The following is a 26377-nucleotide window of genomic DNA, read 5'->3' on the forward strand; positions in this document are numbered from 1 at the left end:
GATAGGTGTCAGTCATAGGTTCAGACAGTCTGATAGATGTGCCTAAGAGTTGTTTTAATTTGCATTTCTCTAGTCATTAGGGATTTACAGCATTTTTAAAAATATGACCATAGATAGCTTTGATTACTTTATCTGAATACTGTCTCTTCATATCATTTGAGCATTTATCAATTTAGGAATGTCTTGTATTTTTATACATTTGACTCAGTTCTCTATATATTTGAGAAATGAGGCCTTTATTAGAGAATCTTGCTGTAGGTTTTTTCTGTTATGATTACTACCTGTGTATTTCCTTCCATCCTATTTCCCCCATTTAACTTCTCTCTCTGTCTCTGTCTCTCTCTGGGTCTCTCTCTCTCTCTCTCTCTCTCTCTCTCTCTCTCTCTCTCTCTCTCTCTCCCTCCCTCCCTCCCTCCCTCCCTCTGTCTCTCTCTTTGTCTCTGTCTCTGTCTCTGTCTCTCCTCACCCTCTCTATCCTCAAAAATGTTTTGTTTGACTACTACCTCTCTTCTATCAGCAGACACCCCTTATTTCCATCCTACTTTCCTGTAGGGTAATGTATATTTCTATGCCTGACTGAATGTATATTTTATTCTCTCTTTGAACCAATTCTAATAAGAGTTAAGGTTCAAGTGCTCCCCTTCCCCCATCTCTCCCCTGACTGTCAAAGCTCTTCCACACCTCTTTTATGTAATATAATTAACCCCATTCTGCCTCTCTTTTCCCTCTTCTCCCAGTGCAATCCTCTTTCTCACCCTTAATTTTTATTTTTAAGATATCATCCCATCATAATCAGCTCATACCCATGCCCTATGTTTATGTATACTCCTTCTAACTGCTCTAATAATGATTCAAATCTTAGGAGTTACAAGTGTCATCTTCCCATGTAGCAATGTAAACAGTTTAATTTTAGGAATAGGGTTTCTCTTTCCTGTTGACCTTTTTATGTTTCTCTTGAATGTTGTATTTGAAAGTCAAATTTTCTATTCAGCTCTGGGTTTTTTCATCAGAAATGCTTGAAAGTCCCCTATTTTATTAAATATCTCTTTTCCCCCAGAAAGGATTATATTTAGTTTTTCTGGGTAGGTGATTCTTAGTTGTATTATTAACTCCTCTGCCCTCTGGAATATCATAAGCCGAGCTCTCCAACCCTTTAATGTAGAAATTGCTAAATCTTATGTTCCTGACTGTGGCTCTGTGTTATTTGAACTGTTCCTTTCTGGCTGCTTGAAATATTTTCTCCTTGACTAGGAGCTCCGGAATTTGGCTATATTATTCTTGGGAGTTTTTATTTTGGAATCTTTTTCAGGAGGTGATTGGTGGACTTTTAAAATTTTTATTTTGCCCTATGGTTTTAGAATATCCAGACAGGTCTCTTGGATAGTTTCTTGAAAAGTGATGTTGACGCTCTTTCTTTTTTATCATAGCCTTCAGGTAGTGCAATAGTTCTTTAATTATCTCCTCTTCTATTTTCAAGGTCAGTTGTTTTTTTTTTTCCAAAGAGATATTTCCTCCCCTTTTCCTTCTTTTTATTTTGTTTTATTGTTTCTTGATGTCTCATGGAGTCATTAGCTTCCACTTGCCCAATTCTAATTTTTAAGGAATTATTTTCTTTTGTGAGGTTTCTACCTCTCTTTTCCATTTGGCCAACTATGTATTTTAAGGCATTCTTCTCTACAGTGAATTTTTGTATATCCTTTCCCATTTGGTCAATTTTACTTTTTAAGGAGTTCTTCTCTTCAGTAGATTTTTGTGCCTCTTACTATTTGGCTTATTCTGCTTTTTAAAGTGTTATTTTCTTCAGTGTGTTTTGTGTGCCTTGTTTACTGAACTGTTTACTATTCTTTCCTGATTTTCTTACATCACTCTCATTTTTTTTCCTGATATTTTCTTTACCCCTTTTATTTGATTTTTAAAATCCTTTTTGAGCTCTTTCAGGAATTACTTTTAGACTTGAGATCATTCCACATTTTTCTTTGAGGATTTGGACATAGCAGTTTTAACTTTGTTGTCTTCTGAGTTTGTTTCTGAGTTTTGAGCTTCCCTGTCACCATGGTAACTTTCTATGATTAGGTTCTATTTTGTCTCCTTTCCCTAACCTATTCCTTGACTTTTGATTTTACGTTTAAGTTGGACTCTGCTCCTGGGGTGGAGAGGGTACTATTCCAAGCTTCAGTTTTTTGTGCAGCTATTTTCAGAGCTAGTTCTGGGGGTCTGTAAGTTTTCAATTCTTCTAAGGTGGCATGATCCAAGGATAAGTGTTTTACTATTCTCCTGGCCTGTGTTCTAGTCTATGAGTAATCATAAGCATTCTTCCACCCTGGAAATGTGGCCCCATTCCCCTGCAGTCACAAGCTCTGGTGTGCTAGTGCTCCTCCTCACCCTGAGACAGTGACCCAGGGTTGTGACCTGCATCCATGTATGGGCAAAGCAATTGAGTCCTGCAGCCAGTGTTGGCAAAGAGACTCCTATACTCACTCTGACCAGTTGTCTGATTCCCTTTCCATCTGTGGGGAGAGTTCTGGAAGTAGCTGTTGTTGATTTAATTGCCCCCAATGCCTGTTACTGGCTTGCTGGACTATACTCTACTCTCACCCTAATAAGACAGACCTTTTCTGTTGACCTTTTAAATTTTGTTGGGCTAAAAATTGTTTAATACTATTCTTTTGTTCATCTGCCACTCTGTAATTTGTTTCGAGGCATCATTTTAAAGCTGTTTGAAGGGAAATTTCCTTACCTCCACTTTTTACAAGTACAGGTGAGGTATACAGATCAAAGAGATTAATATCAGGCTGGGCCTGTAGACAATGAAGGTGTGTGTGTGATCATCCCTGTGAACATGGGAGTTGAAGGGGTTGATGAAATGGGAAGCTAGTGCACTTAAGGGGGAAAATATCTTCATTTCTTGAAATCCCTAGCTTTATTTAAACCCAGCTCAACTGCTACTACCTACTAGAAGTCTATCTAGATGATCCCAGTTTCTAAGGACCTTACCTAAAATTTCTTTATGTATTTTTAAATTTAGTTTTCTGTATACATATTGTTATGCTATCCCAACGGAAAACAAATAACTTGAATCAAGAGATTGTTTCCTTTCTCTCATTTTTACAGAATCACAAAATAGAGGCTTACCAAATTCTTATTGAATTAAATTGTTATTGAGTTTAGATCCTAGTGTTAATCAACTATAGCCTTTATTTGAACTTAAATTCTTTAGATTGCCCTTATAACCCTTGGCATTATCCATTGCATAGCCTGAGGGGAAAATCATGTTCTAATCTATATAACAAGAGCTCTTGCAATTAGGAGCCCCATCAATCTATTCACCAACTGCTCCATATCCAATCTATTGAACCATCATGTAATTACATCTCACTATTTCTTGGTTGTTCATCTCTTTCTTGACCAAGAAATTCCTAGTCTATATTTGGCACCCTCCATAGTTTATTAACTCAAAAAAAATTTAAGTGGGATACATTAAGGTTTGTTCTGGTCAAAATATAATTCAAAAATTAGAGTCAGTCAAATAGAATTTGCAGAGATCGATTTATTCTCAGCCTCCATTTAGCTAGTATGGAATTTGGTGGGGACAGAGTGCTTGAAAGAATACTCAGGGACATGGGCTAACAATCAGTGATATAATTGGAGTTACAAAGAATTTCTTAACCCTAAGGGGTTGATGGACTAAGTAAAATAAGTCCCTAAGTCGAATAGCTTGGGACCACAGATATTAATATCAGACAAAGGCAGTAACAAAGGAAAGATGATATCATCCTAAAAGCCTTCTGCTGGCTATTACTAGCTCCCCTAGATTGTTATGGTGGCTGATAGTATTACCTATTCACTAAAAGTCAACCTGAACTTGTCAGGTAGAGGCTTTTTTGCCACTGCACCTCAAAAGATAGGAGTAGAGAGCATTGGATGGCATAATTACCATGAGACCACTATAGACACCAAGCAGAGATAATACATTGACCACTGGAGAAGGAAAACATGACACCCAGGTGTGGTAGCAGTTAGATCTGATCATCTTTCCTACCCATCAATGGGCCATGTGACTTGCTTACATCACAGGAAGCCTACGTCATATGTGGTAGGAGGAGCTTCCTGACAGGAGGGGGAAATTTTGTCACAGAAAATGTTGAGAGAGAGATGTTATGGCTATTAATGGCTGCTAATGACCACCCTCATGATTGTTGGAATTGAACAGGCTGACTTAACTGTACTGTGAGTTTGTTTTGGGGAAGACCCCAGCAGGGGTTCAGAGAGGTTTTGTGTTGGCAAGTCTCCAGGTTGTTATATGGGTTTTAAGTTCCTTGCTGTTATGATAAAGTGGGCTGACTGGCTATGGGAGCTGAACATTTGGTTGTGGAATAGGATTTCCTGGTGTCTGAGTAAATGTTATACTTCTTTTACCTTCTTTATGGACAATCTTTCATACCTTGCAATACAGAACTACATAGGAATATTCACAATTATTGTTGATGTTATGTTTATTGCCCTACTGTTACACCAGGAAAGTGCAGTAAAGACCAATTGTAATGACGTCACAAGAGGTTATGCTATCACCAGCTCTGAAATGCTAGTGGTTTGGCTTGTTCAGCCAAATGTATGTTCTACCCACATGTATGAATACTGTTTTCCCTCCATGTCTATGCTCTGGTCTTGTGTGTTCTCTGCATTTATACATTTCCACACTGCTGATGTGGTAAGCAATTTAAGGATATATCTAATGTGCATATGGCAGTAGATCTTTTCTTGTCACATTATTTCATAAGCTGTTTATTTAAATGTTCTGCTTTGAATTTGTATGTCCTTTAACTGGTTGGAGAAAAGAAGCACACCAGTAGGGGCTTTTGAGCTATAGGTTTGAGTGGGTATTGATCCAGAGTGCCTTGAATTTGGGGTAGCTTATCTGGGGACCCACAGTTTTCTATTACCACTACATTCTTTTTAAATGCAATACTCCTGTTTCAGCATATTTAAAAAAATTGCTTTGTCCCCTATAAAGCACTTATCATGTTTTAAGGTGTATTATGGTTATTAGTATATGCCTTATTTTCTTGATTACTCTATGGGGGCAGAGACTTAGTCTCAACTATAATTTGTATCTCCCTTATTGCCTAGGAACACAACATTTTGCACACAGTAGGTACTTTGTGTACAATTGTGAAGTCTGTTTAATGATTGAAAGTTATTTAATTAACTTGCCATTATCAGTTCAGATAGCCAAAATTTCCTTCTTACCACTCTCCATTGGAACCAAGCTCATCACCCTTTGTCTTCCAATATTATTCAGGTTGACTTGATGCCTTTCTTCCCCCCCCCCCTTTCATGAATGTTATTTTTGGTTTTTTGTCTAATTTCATCATTTCTGTTTTCCGGAAGGAACAGATTTCCCTCATCTCAGGTCAATGAAATTTTTTTCATCTATCCATTCATTCAATATTTATTGAGCACTTACTGTATGCAACACACTCTGCTAGATCCTAAGAAATATACAAAGATAAAACACAATCCTCTACCTCTTTTTAACTGTTTGAAATCAATGTTTTCCTGCTTTGATGACAAGATTTCATTAATGGAAAATAGGTTCCATTATTTCACAGAATGAAGCCTAGATTTATTAAAAGGGAAGTAAATTTTCTTATCTGATAGAATTTCAGAGCTGAATGTGACAGTGATGATATAACCCCTTCATTTTATTTTAAAATATCTTTTATTTGATTTAAACAACAAAAATCAACTTTCCACTCTACCCTACCATTAAGAACACAAGAAAAACTAAATATATTACAAACATGTTTAGACAATCAAAACAATTCTCCACATTGGACAGGACCAAAAAAACCTTATTGTTCTGCATTCTGAGTCCTTCATCTTTTTATCAGGAGCCAGGTAATATATTTCATCATTTGCCCTCTGGAATCTTGGTTGTTCATTACACTGATCAGAGTTCAGCACCATATTATTCCATCATATTTGTATACCACAACTTGTTCATTGATTTTCCAATTTATGGGTACTGCCTCAGATTCCCATTTTTACATCTTCAAAAAGAGCTATAAGTTTTAAAAAATATATCATTACTGTTTGTTTAGGACTAATCCTTCCCTTAATATACCCTCCTAATCCCCCCTCCTTACTTCTCCCAGCTTCATTTCCCTGTTAAGTCAAATGTAGTTCTCTATTCATGTGTATGTGTGTGTGTGTTTGTGTATGTGTGTGTGTGTGTGAGTGTGTGTGTATGTGTGTGTGTGTGGGTGGGTATGTGTATTTACCCTCTTGTGACTAGTACAGATGAGAGTAAGGTTCAAGTGTCAGTCACTCCCTCCATCCTTCTTCCATGTTTATATGGATGTATGCTTGCTGCATCCTGATTAAGCTAATTTCTCCTAATCCTTCTTTCCATTCTGCCCCAATGTATTCTTCCTCTCTCCTTCCATTCTTAAGATTGTAAAGACATATCAGACCCACTCCCAGACCTTTTCTAATTGGATTATCTCTATGACTCCTTATGGTGTTTAAAGTTCAGAGGAGAAGTGTGTATTATATTCAAATATAAGCAGTATATCATTTAGTTTTTATCAGTTTGTTCATGCTTATCTTTTAATGTTTCTCTTCACTCCTATGTTTAAACTTCAAAGTTTTTAAAATAATATTTTATTTTTGGTTCTAATTACATGTAAAAACAATTTATTTTTATCTTATAATTAGATGTGTTATTTTTAGTTTACAACACTTAGTTCTATATGTTCTTGAATTTCAAATTTTCTTCCCTTCCCTTCGCTCCCTCTACCCCCAAAATGGCATACAGTCTGATATAGATTCTACATAAACCTTCAACATTAAACTTATTTACACAATAGTGAAGTTGCAAAGAAGAATTATGACCAATGGAATGCATCATGAGAGAGAAGAAACGAAACGAAAAAAGAAGAAAAAAAAGAGAGCAAATAGTTTGCCTCAATCTGCACTCAGACTCCACAGTTCTTTCTCTGGATGTAGATAGCTCTCTCCACCATGAGTCCTTTGGAGCTGTCTTTGAGCCTTGTATTGCTGAGGAGAGCCACTTCTATCAAAGTTAGTCATCACAGAATCAATATGTCTGTGGTTGTGTACAGTGTTCTCCTGGTTCTGCTCCTCTCATTCACCATCATATCATGTAGTTTTTTCCAGGTTACTGTGAAGTCCATATCGTCCACATTTCTTATAGCACAATGGTATTCCATTACATTCACATACCACAACTTGTTCAGCCATTCCCCAATTGATGGGCATCCCTGTGATTTCCAATTCTTTGCTACCACAAAAAGAGTTACTATAAATATTTTTGTACATAGAGGTCCCTTTCCCACTTGTGTGATCTCTCTGGGATATAGCCCTAGGAATGGTATTGCTGGGTCAAAGGGTATGCACATTTTCATAGTCCTTTGTGCATAGTTCCAAATTGCTCTCCAAAATGGCTGGATTTGTTCACAACTCCACCAATGTATCAATGTTCCAATTTTCCGACATCCTATTTTGTCATGTTAGCCAATCTGACAGGAGAGATGTGGTACCCAAGAGTTGTTTTGATTTGCATTTCTCCAATCGATAGTGATTTAGAGCTTTTTTTCATATGCCAATAGCTTTCTTTAATTTCTTCCTCTGAAAACTGCCTGTTCATATCCTTTGACCATTTCTCAATTTGGGAATGGCTTTTATTGCTATAAATTTGGCTCAGTTCCCTGTATATTTTAGAGATGAGGCCTTTATCAGAGACATTGTTTGGAAAGATTTTCTCCCAATTTTCTGCTTCCCTCCTATTTGTTGCATTGGTTTTGTTTATACAAAAACTTTTCACTTTAACATAATCAAAATTATCCGTTTTGCATTTTGTAATGATCTCTATCTCTTGTTGGGTCATGAATTCTTCCCTTTCCCATAGATCTGATAGACAAACTATTCCATGCTCTCCCAAATTTCTTTAGTATTAGCCTTTATTCCTAAATCATGAACACCTTTTGACTTATTTTGGTATACAGTGTAAGATATTGGTCTATGTCCAGTTTCTGCCATACAATTTTCCAATTTTCCTAGCAGTTTTTGTGGAATAGTGAATTTTTAGCCCAGAAGCTGGATTCTTTGGGTTTATCAAAAAGTGGATTGCCATGACTTTTGTGTCTTGTGTACCTAACCTATTTCACTGATCTACCACTCTGTTTCTTAGCCAGTACCGGGTAGTTTTGGTGACCACTGCTTTATAGTAGAGATTGATATCTGGTATGGCTAGGCCACCTTCCCTAGATTTCTTTTGATTAATTCCCTTGATATTCTGGACTTTTTGTTTTTCCAGATGAATTTTGTTATTATTTTATCCAGCTCTGTAAAATAAATGTTTGGTAGTTTGATTGGTATGGCACTGAATAGATAAATTAATTTAGGTAAAATTGTCATTTTTATTATATTAGCTCAGCCTAACCATGAGCAACTGATGTTATTCCATTTATTTAGATCTGACTTGTGAGAAGGGTTTTGTAATTGTGTTCATATAGGCCCTGGATTTGACTCCCAAACATTTTATAGCGTCTATGGTAACTTTAAATGGATTTTCTCTTTCTATCTCTTGCTGTTGATCTTTGTTAGTAATATACAGGAATTCTGAGGATTTATGTGGGTTTATTTTATATCCTGCAAGTTTGCTAAAGTTGTTTATTATTGCAAGTAGTTTTTTACTTGACTCTCTAGCATTGTCTAAGTAAATCATCATATAGTCTACAAAAAGTGATAATTTAGTTTCTTCTTTGCCTATTCTAATTCCTTCAATTTCTTTTTCTTCTCTTAATGATAAAGCTAACATTTCTAGTATCAAATTAAATGATAGGGGTGATAATGGACATCCTTGTTTCACCCCTGATCTTATTGGGAATTCATCTAGCATATCCCCATTACATATAATGCTCACTGATGGTTTTAGGTAGATGCTATATATAATTTTAAGGAAGACTTCATTTATTCCTATGCTTTCTAGTGTTTTTAACAAGAATGGGTGTTGTATTTTGTCAAAAGCTTTTTCTGCATCTATTGAGATAATCATATGGTTTCTGCTAGTTTTGCTGTTGATATGATTAATTATGCTTATATTGAAACAGCCTTGCCTTCCTGGAATAAATCCCACCTGGTTGTACTGTATTATTCTCCTGATAAATTACTGCAATCTTTTTGCTAATTTTTTTTTAATTTTTGCATCAGTATTCATTAGGGAAATTGACTTATAGTTTTCTTTCTCTGTTTTGACTCTTCCTGGTTTAGGTTTTAGTACCATGTTTGTGTCATAAAAAGAATTTAGTTGGACTCTATTGCTTATTATTCCAAATAGTGTATAAAGTAGGGGAATTAATTGTTCTTAAATGTTTGACAGAATTCACATGTAGAACCATCTGGCCCTGGAGATTTTTTCCTAGGGAGTTCATTGATAGCTTGCTCAATTTCTTTTTCTGAGATAGGGTTATTTAGGTAATTTACTTCCTCTTCTGTTAACCTGGGCAATTTATACTTTTGTAAATATTCATCCATTTCCCTAAGGTTATAAAATTTATGGGCATTAAATCAGGCAAAATAATTCCAAATTATTGTTTTAATTTCCTCTTCATTAGAGGTTAATTAACCCTTTTCATTTTTGATACTGGTAATTTGGTTTTCTTCTTTCTTTTTTTAAATCAAATTGACCAAGAATTTATCAATTTTATTGTTTTTTTTCCATAAAACCAGCTCTTAGTTTTATTTGTTAGTTCAATAGTTTTCTTGATTTCAATTTTATTACTCTCTCCTTTGATTTTCAGTATTTCTAATTTGGTATCTAATTGGGGATTTTCAATTTGTTCTTTTTCTAGCTTTTTCAGTTGCATGCCCATTTCATTGATCTCCTTTTTACCTATTTTATTCATGTAAGCATTTAGAGATATAAAACTTCCCCTAAGAACTGCTTTTGCTACATCCTATAAGTTTTGGTATGTTGTCTCATTATTTTCATTCTCTTGAATGAAGTTATTAATTGTTTCTATGATTTGTTCTTTGGCCCACTCATTCTTTAGGATTAGATTATTTAGTTTCCAATTAATTTTTAGTTTAAATTTCCATGGTCCTTTATTGAAAATAATTTTATTGCATCATTATCTGAGAAGGATTCATTGACCATTTCTGCCTTTCTGCACTGGACTGTGAAATTTTTATGCTCTAGTACATGGTCAATTTTTGAGTATGTGCCATGTACTGCTGAGAAAAAGTATTTTCCTTTTTATCTCCTTTCAGCTTTCTCCAGAGGTCTGTCATATCTACCTTCTTTAAAATTCTATTCACCTTAACTTCTTTCTTGTTTATTTTGAGGTTAGATTTATCAAGTTCATAGAGGGAGAGGGAGAGGTCCCCCACTAATATGGTTTTGCTGTCTATTTCTTCCTGCAACTCCCTTAACTTCTCCTCTAAGGATTTGCATGCTATACCACTTGATACATATATGTTAAATGATGATATTGCTTCATTGTCTATGGTGCTTCTTAGTAGGATATAGTGTCTTCCTTATCTCTTTTAACTAGATCTATCTCTGCTTTTGCTTTGTCTTAGATTAGGATTGCTACTCCTGCTTTTTTTTTACTTTAGCTGAAGCCCAATATATTCTACTCCATCCTTTTACCTTTACCCTGTGTGTTTCAAATGTATTTCTTGTAAACAACATATTGTAGGGTTATGGTTTTTAATCCATTCTGCTATCCATCTCCGCTTTATGGGCAAGTCCATCCCATTCACATTCACAGTTATGATTACAGGCTGTGTCTTTTTCTCCATCCTGTTTCCCTCCCCCTTTTTATGCTTTTATTTTTCCCTCCTCCCTTCCACTCCTCAAAAGAGTTTTGTTTTTGACCACTTCCTTCCTCGATTTATACTCCCTCTAGATTTCCCTCCCTTATCTTACCATTTTCCCCTTGCTACTTCTTCCCTCCCTTCTGACCACCACCCCTTTTCTTTCCCCTTTCCCCTCCTACTGCCTGTAGGAAAAGTTTGATTTCTATACTTATCAGAGTATGTTATTCTCTTCTTGAACCAAATATGATGATAGTAAAGCTCATATACTACTCTTCTCCCTCCCTTCTTTCCTTCTACTATAACATGTTTTTGTGCCTCTTCACGTGATATAATTTACCCTTTTCTACTACCTCCTTACCTCTTCTCCCAGAATGATCCCTTTACATCTCTTAACTATGTTTTTATCATTATATCAGTTATTTTATATTGACACCTACAGTTTATGTGTATCCCTTTCAAATGTCATAATAAATGTATTATTCTCAAGATTTATATATACATATATATATATATATATATATATACACATATGTAACATATGTAAAACAATATAATCCTACACAAGGATTAAACAATTTGCCCCTATTGATTAACAACGTTTGTGTGTGTGTGGGTTTCCCCCCTGCTTACCTTTTTAGGTTTCTCTTGAGTTTTGTATTTGGAGATCAAATTTTCCATTGAGTTCTGCCCTTTTCATCAGGAAGGTCTGGAATTCCCTTATTTTGTTGAATGTCCACCTCCTTGCATGAAATGTTATGCTTAGTTTTGCTGGGTAGTTGATCCTTGGTTGTAGTCCAAGCTCCTTTGCCCTACCGTATTCCAATTTCTCCTGCATTTGATATAGAAGCTGAAAGATCCTGCATGATCCTGACTGTAGTTCCACGATATTTGAATTGTATTTTTTTTTGGCTGCTTGCAGTATTTTCTCCTTGACTTTGTAATTCTGAAATTTGGCTATAATATTTCTTGGAATTTTCAATTTGGGCTCTTTTTCAGGGAGTGATCAGTGGATTCTTTTGATGACTATTTCCCCCTCTGGTTCTAGGACCTCTGGGCAGTTATCTTTGATAATTTCTTTGAAGATACTTTCCAGGCTCTTTTTTTCATTATGGCTTTTCAGTAGACCAGTAATTCTTAAATTGTCTCTCCTGGATCTATTTTCCAGGGCAGTTGTTTTTCCAATCATATATTGCATGTTTTCTTCTACTTTTTCAATCTTTACATTTTGTTTGACTACTTCTTGATGCCTCATACAGTCATTAGCTTCCACTTGCTCAATTCTAATTTTTAATGAATTTCTATCTTCATTTTGCTTTTCAATCTCCTTTTCCAGTTGGTTGACTTTACCTTTCATGGTGTCATTGTCTCTCTTTAGATTCTGAATCTGCTTAGCTGTGAGAAACTCAGTTTGGGGGATCACTGGAGTTCCCCAAATTGTGAGAAACATGGTTTTGGGGATCACTGGACTTCCTAGGCAGGGCCGAAGTCCTGAGGAAGAACCCTGTGATAATCCCTAAGGAAAGCTGTGCAGACCACAGGACTCCCAGAGGAAGGCCAGGTGGTAGGCCCCTTAATCTGTGGGGATCACAGGGCTCCTAGGGGTCAGACCCCAAGGGGGATCCAAGTGATGGCCCCTTGGAATGGTTGTGGGGAATCGCAGGAATTCCTAGGGTTGGACCCTGAGAAAGAGCCACATGATGACCCCTAAGGAAGGCTGTGCAGACCACAGGACTCCCAGAGGAAGACCAAGTGGTAGCTCCCCTTAATCTGTGGGGATCACAGGGCCTCCTAGGGGTCAGACCCGAAGGAGGACCAAAGTGATGGCCCCTTAGGACGGTGGTAAGATCACAAGGCTCCCAAGACAGGGCCGGAAGATCCAAGTGATGTCCCCTTAAGAAGGCTGTGCAGACTGCAAGGTTCCCCAGGAGAATCCCGAGTGGTAGCCCTCTTAACACCGCAGTGGGGATCACAGGACTCCCTAAGGCAGGGTCAGGAAATTAGCCTGAAATGTGCTTCTGCAGCTCATTGCTTTCCTGGTGGCATGACCTTGGGAAGATCCATGTGATTTGCCCATTCTCACCCAAAGAACTCAGGACCACAGTGGGCAGAGGAAGGCTTTTATTACTGTTCTCAAGAGAGTGGGTGTAGTGCTCACTGGAAACACTCACACTGATACAGCTGCAGGAGTGGGTGGGGGTGGCAAGGAGGGGGTAACCATTTCCTCCACTCCTGCTAGGGTTATGGTTAGTTTACATTCTTTACTTTTTACATAGTTTTCCTAGGTTATACAGTTTATATAGGTAGGATAATAAGGATATAGAAGCAAAGTGAAGTTAATTAGATTTTCCTTGTCTGAGTTTAGGGTTAATCTACATTGTTTATTTCCCCTACCTTCCCTCTTTAACATATGCAAATTATGCAAATCAGTAGACCTGGACTCTTGACCAAAACCAAGCCCTTGATAAGCTTGAACTGGGGTTTGGCCTCTCTAGTTCCCCTGACTGCCAGGTCATGCTTTCCTCAAATGTCTCATTTAAGCATGTGTACAAGCCTCTGACCTTTCACCTGACTGACCTGAGGCCTGGTTTCTGCCAAAGCTGGAGTGGGGGAGGGGGGGAAGTACACCTTCAGTTCTGTGGAAACAAAACTCTTCCTTCCATTTTTTACATTAGCCATTTCACCAATTTTACTTTTTAAAGATTTGATCTCATCAGTGTTTTTTTTTTCTATTTTTTCTTTTACCTCCCTAATTTGGTTTTTAAAATCCTCCTTTAGCTCTTCCAGGAATGGTTTTTGGGCTTGAGATCATTTCACATTCCCTTTTGAGGTATCAGATGTGGGTATAGTGTCAATGCTGTCCTCTTCAGAATTGGTATTTTGATCTTCCCTGTCTCCATAAAAAGAATCAATGGTCCTCAGTTTTTTTGTGTTCTTCTTCATGTTGGTTAGCTTTTTCCTGGCTTTACAGTGGCTCTGTGCTTTTGGCACTCAGGGAGCTCTGTCCCAGGCTTCTTGTTCTGGGAATTGAGAGCCTCATCAGTATTAAGCCTATTTTTTGAATATTTAACATTATTTTTTTTAAATTTTGAGTCCCAAATTCTCTTTTTCCTACCTCACCTATTGAGAAGGCAAGCAATAAGATATCAATTATACATGTGATTTATAGCAGCTCTTGTTGTGATGACTAAGAATTGGAAATTGAGAAGATGCCCTTTAATTAGGGAATGGCCAAACAAGTTGTCATATGTGGTTGTGATGAAATATTGTTGTGCTATAAGAAATGATAAGGAGGATGATTTCAGAAAAACTTGTAAAGAGTTATATGAACTGATGTGGAGTGATGTGAGGAGAACCAGAAGAACATTGTACATAGTAACAGTAATATTGTACAATGAACAACTATGAATGACAACTATCAATCATCAATGCAATGATCTAAAACAATCCTCAGGGACTCAGATGAAAAATGCTATCTGCCTCCAGAGAAAGAAACTATGGTGCCTCAACACAGACCAAAGCATACTATTTTTTACTTTCTCTCTTTTTTTTAGTTTGAGTTTTCTTCCACATAATAATTAATATGGAAATGTTTTACATGATTGGACATGTATAAACTATATCAGATTGCTTATCATCCAAAGGATGGGTTGGAGGAATAGAATTTGGAACTCAAATATTAGAAAAAATAAAAATTGTTTTTGCATATAATGGGGGAAATAAAATATTATTTTAAAAAAGATTGTAGGGGCAGCTAGGTGGCACAGTGAGTAGAGCACCAGCCCTGGAGTCAGGAGGACCTGAGTTCAAATCTGGCCTCAGACACTTGACTGACACACTTACTAGCTGTGTGACTTTGGGCAAGTCACTTAATGCCAGTTGTCCTGCCTTCTCCCCTAAACCAAAAACAAAGATTGTATATGTGAAATAGTGAAAAACACATTTCATATTAGCCATGTTAAAAAAAAGAAGAAATATAAAGGGAGTGAAAAAAACTATACCATCTGGAGGCAGATAGCACTTTTCTTCAGGGATTCTTTGAAATTGTTTTAGGTCACTATACTGGTCAGAATAACTAAATCTTTCACATTTGATCTGCATTACAGTATTGATATTGCTGTGTAAAGTATTTTACTGGTTCTGCTCACTTCATTTTGCATCAGTTCATGTAAGTCTTTTCAGATTTTTTAAAAACCACCCCACTCATCATTTCTTATAACACAATAGCATTCCTATAGAATAGTAGTATTCCTTCCCAATCATATACCACAACTTGTTCAGCCATTCCCCAATTGATGGACATCCCCTCAATTTCCAATCCTTTGCCACCAAGAAAAATCTGCTATAAATATTTTTAGACATATAGGTCCTTTTCCCTTTTCTTTGATCTCTTTGGGATACAAACATAGTGTGGTATTGCTGGGTTAAAGGGTATGCACAGTTTTATAGTCCTTTGGTCATAATTCTAAATTGCTCTACAGAATGATTAAAGCTGTTCAGAACTTCACCAACAATGCATTAGTATTCCAATTTTTTGACTTTACCTCCAGCATTTGTTACTTTCCTTTCCTGTCATGTTAATCAATCTGATAGGTGTGAAGTGGTATCTCAGAGCTGTTTTAATTTGCATTTCTCTAATCATTAGTGATTTAGAGCATTTTTTCTTGCCACTATTGATAGCTTTGATTTCTTCTTCTGAAAACTGCCTGTCCATATACTTTGACCATTTATCAATTGGGGAATGGCTCTTATTTTTTTTAAATAAATTTAACTTAGTTCCCTCTGTGTGTGTATGTCAATTTGGCTCAGTTCTCTATATATTTGTGAGAAACTTGCTGTAAATCTTCCCCACTTTCTTGCTTTCTTTCTAATTTTGATTGCATTGGTTTTAAGTTTCTTGTATTCAGAATTATCCATTTATTTCCAATAATGCTTTCTATCTCTTAATTGTTGATAAAAATTTTCCCTTATCCATAGATCTGACAGATTAAATTTTCCGTGCTCCCCTAATTTGCTTATTATATCAGCTTTCATGTACTATGAAATAATTTTCCTTCATATTTTGTTATTTTTTCTAGCTCTATAAAACAGTTAATTGTTAATTTGGTGTGATAGTGAATAAGTTAATTATTTTTGGTGGAATTGTCATTGTTATTATATTTTTTATTTATGAAAAATGAATATTTCTCTAATTGTTTAGATCTACCTATATTCATGTGAAAAGTGTTTTTCAATTGCATTAATATAGTCCCCAGGTTTTTCTTGTCAGATAGAGTCCCAAGAATTTTATAATGTCTGCAGTAACTTTAAATGTAACTCACTTTCCTTTAAGGATTTGGATTCTATACTATTTGGCACATAAATGTTTAGTATTGATATTACTTTATTGTTTGTGGTGCCTTTTAGCAATATGTAGTTTCCCTGCTTATCTCTTTTAATTAGTTCTATTTTTGCTTTTGCTTTGTCTGAGAACATGATAACCCTCTTTTTTCATACTTCAGCTGAAGCTTAATTGATTCTGCTCCAGCCCCTTATTTTAACTCTGTGTGTGTCTTTCTGTTTCAAGTATGTTTCTAGTAAACAACATATTGTTGGATTCTGGTTTCTAATCCATTCTGTTATCAGCTTCCATTTTATGGATGAATTCATTCCTTTCTCATTCCAGTTACAATTACTAAGTGTGTATTTCTATCCATTGTATTTTCTTCTGTTTTATCCATCTCTTTTTTACCTTTTCACTACTCAAAAATGTTTTGCTTCTTAGCATTACCTCTCTTAATCTGCCCCTGTTTTATCACCCACACCTCTTTTTCTCTTACCCTTCTCCTCAACTTCCCCATTGGTTGAGATAAATTTCTATACCCAATTGAGTGTGTATAAAAAGTCTTCCTTCTTTGAATCAATTTAGATAATAGTGAGGTTCAAGCAGTGTCTGCCCCCCACTTTCCCCTCCACTGTTAAAGCTCTTCCTTGTGGAACTTTTTTATGGGAGATAATTTCCTCTATCTTTTCCCTCCCTTCCTCCTTCTCTCAGTGCATCCCTTTTTCTCAACAATACATTTTAAGAGACCACCCTGATGGAGTCCCAATAAAGCTACCCCCAGCCCCAATATTCCAACTTCATTACAAGCCCACTATACCCACCTAGCCCCCCATCAATGTCCTAACTTATGGCTCACTGTTCACTAGAACAACAGGCATGACCCTGAATTCTTAGTTCCCACAGAAACAGCAGATATGTGATAGAAACCCAGCACTCCCCCCAGACCCTTTCCCATGAAATAGGTGTGCAATCACAAGCCCAGGACAGGACCACAATACCAACTATCAGGCAGGAATGCTTGACCACCAAACTGTAGAACAGGCCCACCCTACAATAGCACCTGTGCAGTTCCACTGAGGCTAGGACCCCTCCTCCATTACTTAATCCCTTAACAAACTTCTCCTGCCTTTTTAATATTAATCATATTCCTGCATCTATGTAAACTTCTGTTAAGTAATTGCATCTTTACCCTATAAAAATCCATCTTGCTTTCTCTGAAGCTGCTGGTTCCTCTTGGAACTTAGCCTGCTTCATGACAGGTGTTAATCTCAATAAATGCCTATACTTGGATTAGATGTGGTCTGACTGAATTCTTTGAGACAGTTTCATCACAAAACATCATTAAACAGCAGCAATTTTTGGCCCTGGGTGGGCAGAGACTCAACCTCAACAACCCCAACATAATCAACTCACTCCCATGCCCTCTGCCTGTGTATACTCCTAATTTCCCTAATAATGATAAAGTTTTTAGGAGTTACATGTATCATCATCCCATATAGGGATACAAATGATGTAACCTTATTGACTGTCTTATCATTTCTCTTTCACATTTACCTTTTAATTCTTCTCTTGAACCTTGTATTTGAAGGTCAAATTTCTATTCATCTCTGTTCTTTTTATTAGAATGCTTGAAAGTCTTTTATTTCATTAACTATCCATTTTCCGTCTTGAAGGACTATACCCAGTTTTGTTGAGTAGGTGATTCTTTTTGTAGACCTAACTCCTTTGCCCTCAGGAATATCATTTTCCAAGCCCACTGCCCATTTAATATAGTAGCTGCTAAATCTTTTGTGATTCTGACTACAGCTCCATAATATTTGAATGTTTTTATTTCTGGATGCTTGAAGTATGTTTCCTTTGTCCTGGGAGCCCTGGAATTTTACTACAATATACCTGGTGGTCTTCATTTTGGGATCTCTTTCAGGAAATGATCTGTGTATTCTTTCTACTTCTATTTCATCCTCTGGTTCTAGAATATCCGGACAGTTTTCCTTGACAATTTCTTGAAATATGGTATCTGTGCTCTTTCTTCAATCATAGCTTTCAGTGAGTAAAGTAATTCTTAAATTATCTTTTGTCAATTTATTTTCTAGGTCAGTTATTTTTCTGATGAGCTATTTCACATTTTCTTCTATTTTAACTCTTTTTACTCTTTTAATGTTTCTTAAAATTTATTTATTTTTAGTTTTCAACATTCACTTTTATAAGATTTTGAGTTTTAAATGTTCTCCTATCCCACTCCACCTCCCCAAGATGGCATGCAATCAGATATACATGTACAATCATATTAAACATATTTCCACATCAGTCATATTAAGAAAGAAGAATCAGAACAAAAGGGGAAAATCGCAAGAAAGAAAAAAACAAGCAAAACAAGAAAACCGTATGCTTTGATCTGCATTCAGTCTTGATAGTTCTTTTTCTGGAGGTAAGTAGAATTTTCTTTCAAAAGTCTTATGGAATTGCTTTAGGTCATTGCATTGTGGAGAAGAGCTAAGTCTATTAAAGTTGGTCATTGCAGAGTGTTTCTGATACTGTGCACAATGTTCTCTTGGTTCTCACTTCACTCAGCATCAGTTCATGTAAGACTTTCCAGGTTTTTCTGAAATCTTCCTGTTCATCATTTCTCATAACACAATATTATTCTATTACGTTCATATACGACAACTTATTCAGCCATTCTCCAGTAGATGGGATCCCCTCAATTTCCAATTCTTGGTCACCACAAAAAGAGCTTTTATATTTTTGTACATATGGGTCCTTTCCCCATTTTTATGATCTCTTTGGGATACAGACCTAGTAGTGGTATTGCTGGATCAAAGGGTATGCACAGTTTGGAGCATAGTTCCAAATTGCTCTCCAGAATGGTTGGATCAGTTCACAACTCCACCAACAATGCAATAGTGTTCCAATTCTCCCACATCTTCTCCAGTATTTATCACTTTCCTGCTTTGTCATGTTAGCCAATCTGATAGGTGTGATGTGGTATCTCAGAGTTGTTTTAATTTGCCTTTCTCTAATCAAAAGTTATCTAGAGCATTTTTTTCATATGACTATAGACAGCTTTAATTCCTTCTTCTGAAAACTGCCTGGTCATATCCTTTGACCATGTATCAATTGTGGAATAGCTTATAGTCTTATAAATTTGACTCAGTTCTCTATTTTTTTTGAAATGAGGCCTTTATCAGAGACACTGATTGTAAAGATTATTTCCCAGATTTCTGTTTCCCTTCTATGATAGCTACTGGACCATCTATCAATAGGGAGGTAAGAGGTGGGGAACCTTTTACTTATTTACAACCACTGGGGAGCCTCCTTGTCACCATAGAAAGCAATCATACCCCATGATGTTGTTACCCTTGGGGGAGGAGGTTAGCCCCAATGTTGGCATCTAGAGGCAAAGCCCAGAAAAGCCTGTGCTTGTTATGGCTCTTCCTTACAAGGCACTATTAGCTTCTCTCTGACTTTGTCCTGGATTCTCCTATCTTTATGTACTTATGCATTCCCCATGCCTGAAGCATATTCCCATCTTAATAGCTTTTGGAATCTTTTTCCTTTATGACCCAGCTAAGGTTTCAACTCCTTCATGAAGTTTTTACAGATAAAAATATCTCCTCCCCTGTCAAATTGTCCTAGAACACTTTGTAGCTCTCCTCTGTGCATATCACATTATCTTGCATCATACTTATGTGGAGGTACCTGTATCCTCCCTTCCTTATGTTCCTGTAAGCCCCTTGTGGGCAGTGTGTCATTTTTTTTATCTTTGTATCTCCAGCACTTGGTACGGTGCATGACACATAGTAAATATTTGTTTTCTTGGACTGTTTCTGGTGGGACCTTGTAGAGGCTTCAGTGAGTAGTGGATTAGGCAATTGATTTGTAGAACCTTACAAAGAAGCCACATTAGGAACCCTTTCCTGTGCCTGGTTTCTCTCAGGAAGAATTTAGCATTTCCAGTCTAGGGCTTGTTCCTACATATTCAAAGGGTAATGGTGCCAACTCAAAGCATAGCACGCTGACATTTCAGAAGATAAAGTACTTCACAGCCCAAATAAACTCAGGGAAACAATACGCCTGAAAAATGTATTTGACATGATCATTAAAACTGTCAGATTTCTGTGATAAGCAAGAAACACTTTTTCTTTTTATTGGCTTTCGGGTGACCATGGCTGAATACAAACAACTCGTCTTTTTTGCCAGCATATCTTTCTCCTCTTAAGGGATTTTTATCTTACATGATCAAAAACATGAAAGTAATAGCATGTCTGCTCATGTTTCCCCTCAACTACATGTTCTACCATCCCACATTTTGAGGAATTAGAACAAGAGGTTTTTCTACTTACATTAAATTTTCTGAAATGAAATGACTTGAAAAACTACAGATTCATCCTGGGAGTAGAAAGAATAAAGGCCTGAGAGTCAAGAGGTTTGGCTTCTAGTTCTCTTTCTTGGTATGTGACCCTTTATAAGTCACTTACAAAATCTGGGATTCAATTTGTTCATTTGTAAAATAAGAGGTTTGAAGTAGATAACGTCAAAGGTCTTTTCCAATCCTAAAGTACTTTGATTATATAATATACTTTCTGAAAAAAAAACTATTAAAATGAGGCTTCCAGGCTAGTGACTTAATTTAACTGGATACAAATTAAATGAATTCAGTAGAAGTCTCAAAATGTCAAATTTAAGTTTTTTCAAAAAACTGTTTTATCTTTTTTAGACTCATTGATTTTTCTCCATTTGGGCTTTTAATATTCCAAGGCAATGGCGGAGCCATGAACCCCATTATTCTATTGAAGATCCTATACATTTCTATTCACACTCACAGACTATTGAATACTGAATAAAAATGCCATGGAATAAAGTTACTTCATTGTCTCAGGTATCCATGATTTCATCAAAGTGGTCACTCCTTCCACAGATACTAAAAAAAGACTGAAGTCATACATATTATTCATTGAGTACCTTTTCCTCTTCTATCATAATGTGTCCCATGAGAAAACTTGATGCAACTTTCTCATTCCTTTATTAATTATAAGTAGTAAATTGGACCTGGGATATGGGAGTGCCCCAGTCAGCAAGACAGAAAAGCCTCATAAAATCTTGTGATTGTATGCTTGCCCAATTTATAAATAGATTTCATAGGCATTGTATCAGCCATTATCTCATGCACTATCTTGTGAGTAGAGTACTATACTAGGGACTCTAGAGAGATACCAAGTTTAGATAAGATCCACCCTGCCTTAATGGTCTTTACTATCTAGACATGGGGTAAAGTGTATGCCTTATATATGTTTTGTTTTTTCTATTTCCATTGCTGTCACCCTAGTACATACACTCATCGCCTCATGTCTATACTAAAGTCATAGTTGATCTCCTAGTTGGCGTTCTTTACTATAGAATTTTCCTGCTAGAGGAAAAATCAATTCATTGTCCTAATTCAAGAGAAATTACTCGTTTTCTCAGAAACCTTAGGGGCATGTAGGTCATGTAGTGGATTGGGCCTGGAGTCAGGAAGACCTGAGTCCAAATATGGCCTCAGACACTTACTAGCTGTATGACTTGGGGCAAGTCACTTAACCTCTGTTGGCCTCAGTTTCCTCAACTGTAAAATGGGAATAATAATAACCCTTACCTTGCTAGGTTGTTGCTAGAATCAAACAAGGTGATATTTGTACAGCACTTAGCACAGTGTGTGGCACATAGAGGATGTTATTTAAATATTTGTTTCCTTCCCTCTTCCACTCCAGTGGGTCCCTAGTTACTTTCACATTAAGCTTTTCACATTGAGCCCATCCTACTTATATAACCAAATATATCTGGTGTTATATATTTCTCTCTGATTAGCTATACAGAATGAGTGGTATCTATCAGAAGGAATGGATAGCAATGCACAAGATTGTAGAACTGAAGAATATGGAGGAAAAAGAAACCAGAAGTGGGAGACAGGTGGCACTAGAAAAAAAGTGAATAACTTTGGATACTTTGCCCTCATTTTGCTTAGGAAAAATAGAACTAAAAGTTTAGAGAACTTTAAAGATTCATATTTGTCTTGTTTGAGAAAGGACCTAGGAGAGAAGTAGGGAAATGAGAAATAGAAAAAAGTATACCCTACTGGCATCCCCGAGCAGCACAGAGCAACCTACAGATACCATACTTGCTGGGCATTCTGCAACAGGAGTATTTATATGGTAGTGACTCTGGGATGTTATATATACATACATATTTATATTACTATATGCATATGTATATTTATTATTTATCATCTATCCACCTATCTTCCAGATCATTGGGAGTAATGGTTGTTGGGAATTTACCTGTTTCAGATATACTTGACACTACTAAACTTATCAACTGAAAACTCTTTGCCTCCTAACCATGTCAAAGGAGAAGACATTTAAAAACTTGCCCCTCTCCCACTCATCTCTAGTCAGAAAAATAAATCTGGGAAAAGGGAAAAGTAAGGAACTACATGAAATGGATTCAGGGTCAGCTTTTCATTGTTATTAATTCTGAAACTTCTTGATTCAAATCTGATTTGCCCTTTGACAGAAGTACCACCTTCACTACTCCTGCATCATAGCATGGGATGGGAGAATACATTGGTTTAGATGTTGACTTCATCCTCATGACTTTTGGAGTAGCAGGCTATAGACATTATAGCAAGAAAGAAGATGATTACACGTGACCAAACTAGAATAGAAATAAACTAACTTGCAGGCCTTGCCAATTAGGCCTTGTGCTCTTCATATTAGTGCATTTATGTCTTCATGGACAGAGAAATGACTGCCTTCAGTACTTCTCTAGTGGGTGGAAGAGAATACATTCTTTTGATCTCTTTCTACACTCTTCCCTGTCCCCTTTCTGTCTCTCAGAATTGGGAAGTTCATGTGACCTTGTGTCAAGGTAGGACTAAGACTGTTCTTTGTAATATTCCTTTTGTAAATAATGATCTGTCTTATACCTTAAGGTTGTTGTTAACATTCTACTTTGTTCTTTAAAAGTTTTTCAAATATCTATAAAATCCATATATATAGAATGTCAGAAAAAGATAACTATATGTGAAATATTAATCTTAATATATTAAACTTAACCTGGAACTATGTTTGTTGTCCTTCATTCCTGAAGAGGACCAAAATGACATCACTATGCTAGAGTCAAGCTTTGGTGTGTCTAACTGTGGCTGACCAGACCAATATTAGCTCAGACTGCTCTACCACAGGTCAGGCACAAATAGTCTATGTGAACTTTTGGGTGGAGTCTCTAAATTTGTGCATCTTGCACTTTTTCTGAGCTATTTCAATTTTGCTTTGTACATAGAGCACAGCACCTTCTCTGATGTGGGCACACCATGCTGAGCGGTTCTGTGCCAGTGTCTTCCACGTCACACAATCAATTCCAAAGCTCTTAAGAGAGACATTAAGAGTACCCTTGTATCACCTCTTCTGACCACCATGTGAAGGCTCGCCCTGTGTGAGTTCTCCATAAAATAGTCTTTTTGACAAGTGGACATTTTGCATTCAAGCAACATGGTCAGCCTGTTGGCATTGTACTCTCTGAAGCAGAATCTGAATGTTTGGCAGTTTAGTTCAAGAAAGGACCTCAGTGTCTGGTATCTTATATTGCCAGGTGATCTTCAGAATCTTCCTAAGACAACTCAAGTGGAAACATATTGCTCTGCTTATCTGTGTAGGCATTCCTTTTGATCACATAGGAGTTCCTTTTTATGTATTTGTATGCTTATGTTGAGTTAAGAATGTCACCTGAGAATCTATATGCTTGGTGGGCCCAATTCTCACTTCATCTCTGTCTCTGTCTCTCTCTTTGTCTCTCTGTATCCCTATTTCTCCCTCCTTCCTTTTGGTCTTGGCTACAACTATTTCAAAAGACCAAAATAAGAAGGCAATGCTTTCCTTTCATTCTTCCCTCTTCTTGATTTGGGGCTGGGACTCCCTAAAGTCTTTATGGCAAGGCAGCTAGGGCATACAGTTGAAATAACACTAGACTTGGAACCATGAAGACCCATATTCAAACTCTGCACCAAACACTTCCTAGCTGCATGACCCTGGTCAAGTTACTTAACCTCTGTCTTCCTTGGTTACTTCACATAAAATGGGGATAATAATAACAGCTACCTCCCAGGGTAATTGTGAGGATGAAATTAAAAAAAATTGGAAAGATTTTTGCAAACCCTTAAAGTGCTATATAAATGTTAATTATTTTTCTTATCCTATTTATATAAATGCCTCTATGTCTGTGTCTTTAGGACCATTGTTAAGAATTACATTCTCAGTAGATAGCAGTTGTTTAGATGGATTTGTACGTATACTCTGAGCTAGAAATTCCCCTATAGTCCATATACTTTCAGGTGCTTATTAAATATATTTCTCTAGCTCTTGAGCAAAATCTTCAGCTAATTCAAAGGTGGTCAGCCATATATGGGTGTAAAGAATCCAAGAGTCATTGGCTGGGAAAGGAGGGATCAGTCACAACCCCAAATTTCTTCCAGAACATTTCCTAGCAAATCTGAGAGAAATGCACTCATAGAGTTTTAAAACAGAGTAGTAGCCTTGGAAAGGTTGTTTCTCATTCCACAGACTGGTTTTTTCCTCATTCTTCTAAAGGAATAATAATAGCTAACATTCATATAATGCTCACAACGTGCCAAGGTACTGTGCAAAGCACTCTGCCACTATTATCTGAACAAGAACAAATACAAAAGGGTTAAGAATGAAAACTAAAGCCTAGGAAAATAGAATAAGGGTGGCAACCAAACAAAAATACCTCAAGTCAAGTTAAAATCACTACCTTCAAGTAGTGATAGTTATTAAATGAGTATAATTTTTAAAAATATGCTGCATTATGCAATAAATGAATGAATGAATGAGTGAATGAATGAAAAGCATGTACTGAGTACTTATTTTGTGAAAGACACCATGCTAAGACCTGGGATACAAATACAAAAAAAATGAGGCAAAATCTACAAAAGCAAATTACATTTTAATGGGAGGGGGACAATAGACATAGGGCAATAGTGGTCAGGAGAAGGTGTTTTGGTTATAGGGATAATGAGTGGAGCCACTGGGGGTGGGGTTTGATTTCACACCCTTTCCAGAAGTATTGGTAGTATTAATTTGATTATACTTTAGTTCTCAGAACTAGAGGTGGAATGTGTTAGGGAAGAAGGAGAAGTGTGGTATGTCAAATGGCAAGAAGATGGCCAGTGTAGATGACTACATGGGATATGAAGGATAGCCTGGAGGGTCTGCTCTGGCACTAGCTAGATATAGTGGACTATGTTAGTAACCCTCATTTATTCATTCACCAATTCAGACAGGTCAGCCTATGTTGGTATCTTTAAAGCTAAGTGCATTAAGTTGCCCAGCTTTGGTGTCTGAAGGTCATGCAGTCCACAGGGTACCATGAGCAGCAGATAGCTTGGATGAATGATTGACTAGGATGTGAAGCATGGTCTGGCCTTGAAAATTACTCAGATGGTGTCTGAGGTGAAAGTGAAATTTCTGTTCATCAGTTCCACAAAGACCTTTTGACTTGGAGGAGAGACATAATGAGTGTAATAGTCTAAGTAAACTGTCTAAGTATATTAAGTTTTCTGTATGACTTACTGCACATCTATAATTTTTGAAAAATCATATATAGTTTCTATGAAAGAGGAAATAAATTGTTGTATCTCGTTAAACTCAGAAAACAAAGAAAGATTATTAACAAACAAATAAATTAGAAAGACATGGCCATTTTCTTGTTAGACTGTTCTAATCTCAGAAACTTCTTCCTTATACTGAATTGTAAACAAACCATTTGTATCTTTCACCTATTCATCCTAGGTCTATAATAAGAGTAATAGCTACTTTTTCTATAATTCTTTAAGATTTGAAGAGAACTTTAGTCATATTACCTCATTTGAATCTCACAACAGCCCTACAAGGTAAGGGCTATAGATATTACTATTCTCACTTTACAAATAAGGGAACTGAGATTAAGCTATATAAAGTGACTTGCCCAGGATAACAGACCTACCATCTGTGACAGTATTTGAATCCAGATCTTCCTGGTTTTGAACCTCACACTACGAAACTAACCTCTAGAACAATGCAATGTATGTACAGCCCTTATAAATGAATACAGGCTTAGCGCAGTGCCTGGAACATAGTAGCTGCTTAATGAATGCTTGTTAGCTTAATGCCAAGTGCTGGG

This window comes from Trichosurus vulpecula, chromosome 7, assembly GCF_011100635.1.
Source record: "Trichosurus vulpecula isolate mTriVul1 chromosome 7, mTriVul1.pri, whole genome shotgun sequence".
Taxonomy (NCBI): Eukaryota; Metazoa; Chordata; class Mammalia; order Diprotodontia; family Phalangeridae; genus Trichosurus; species Trichosurus vulpecula.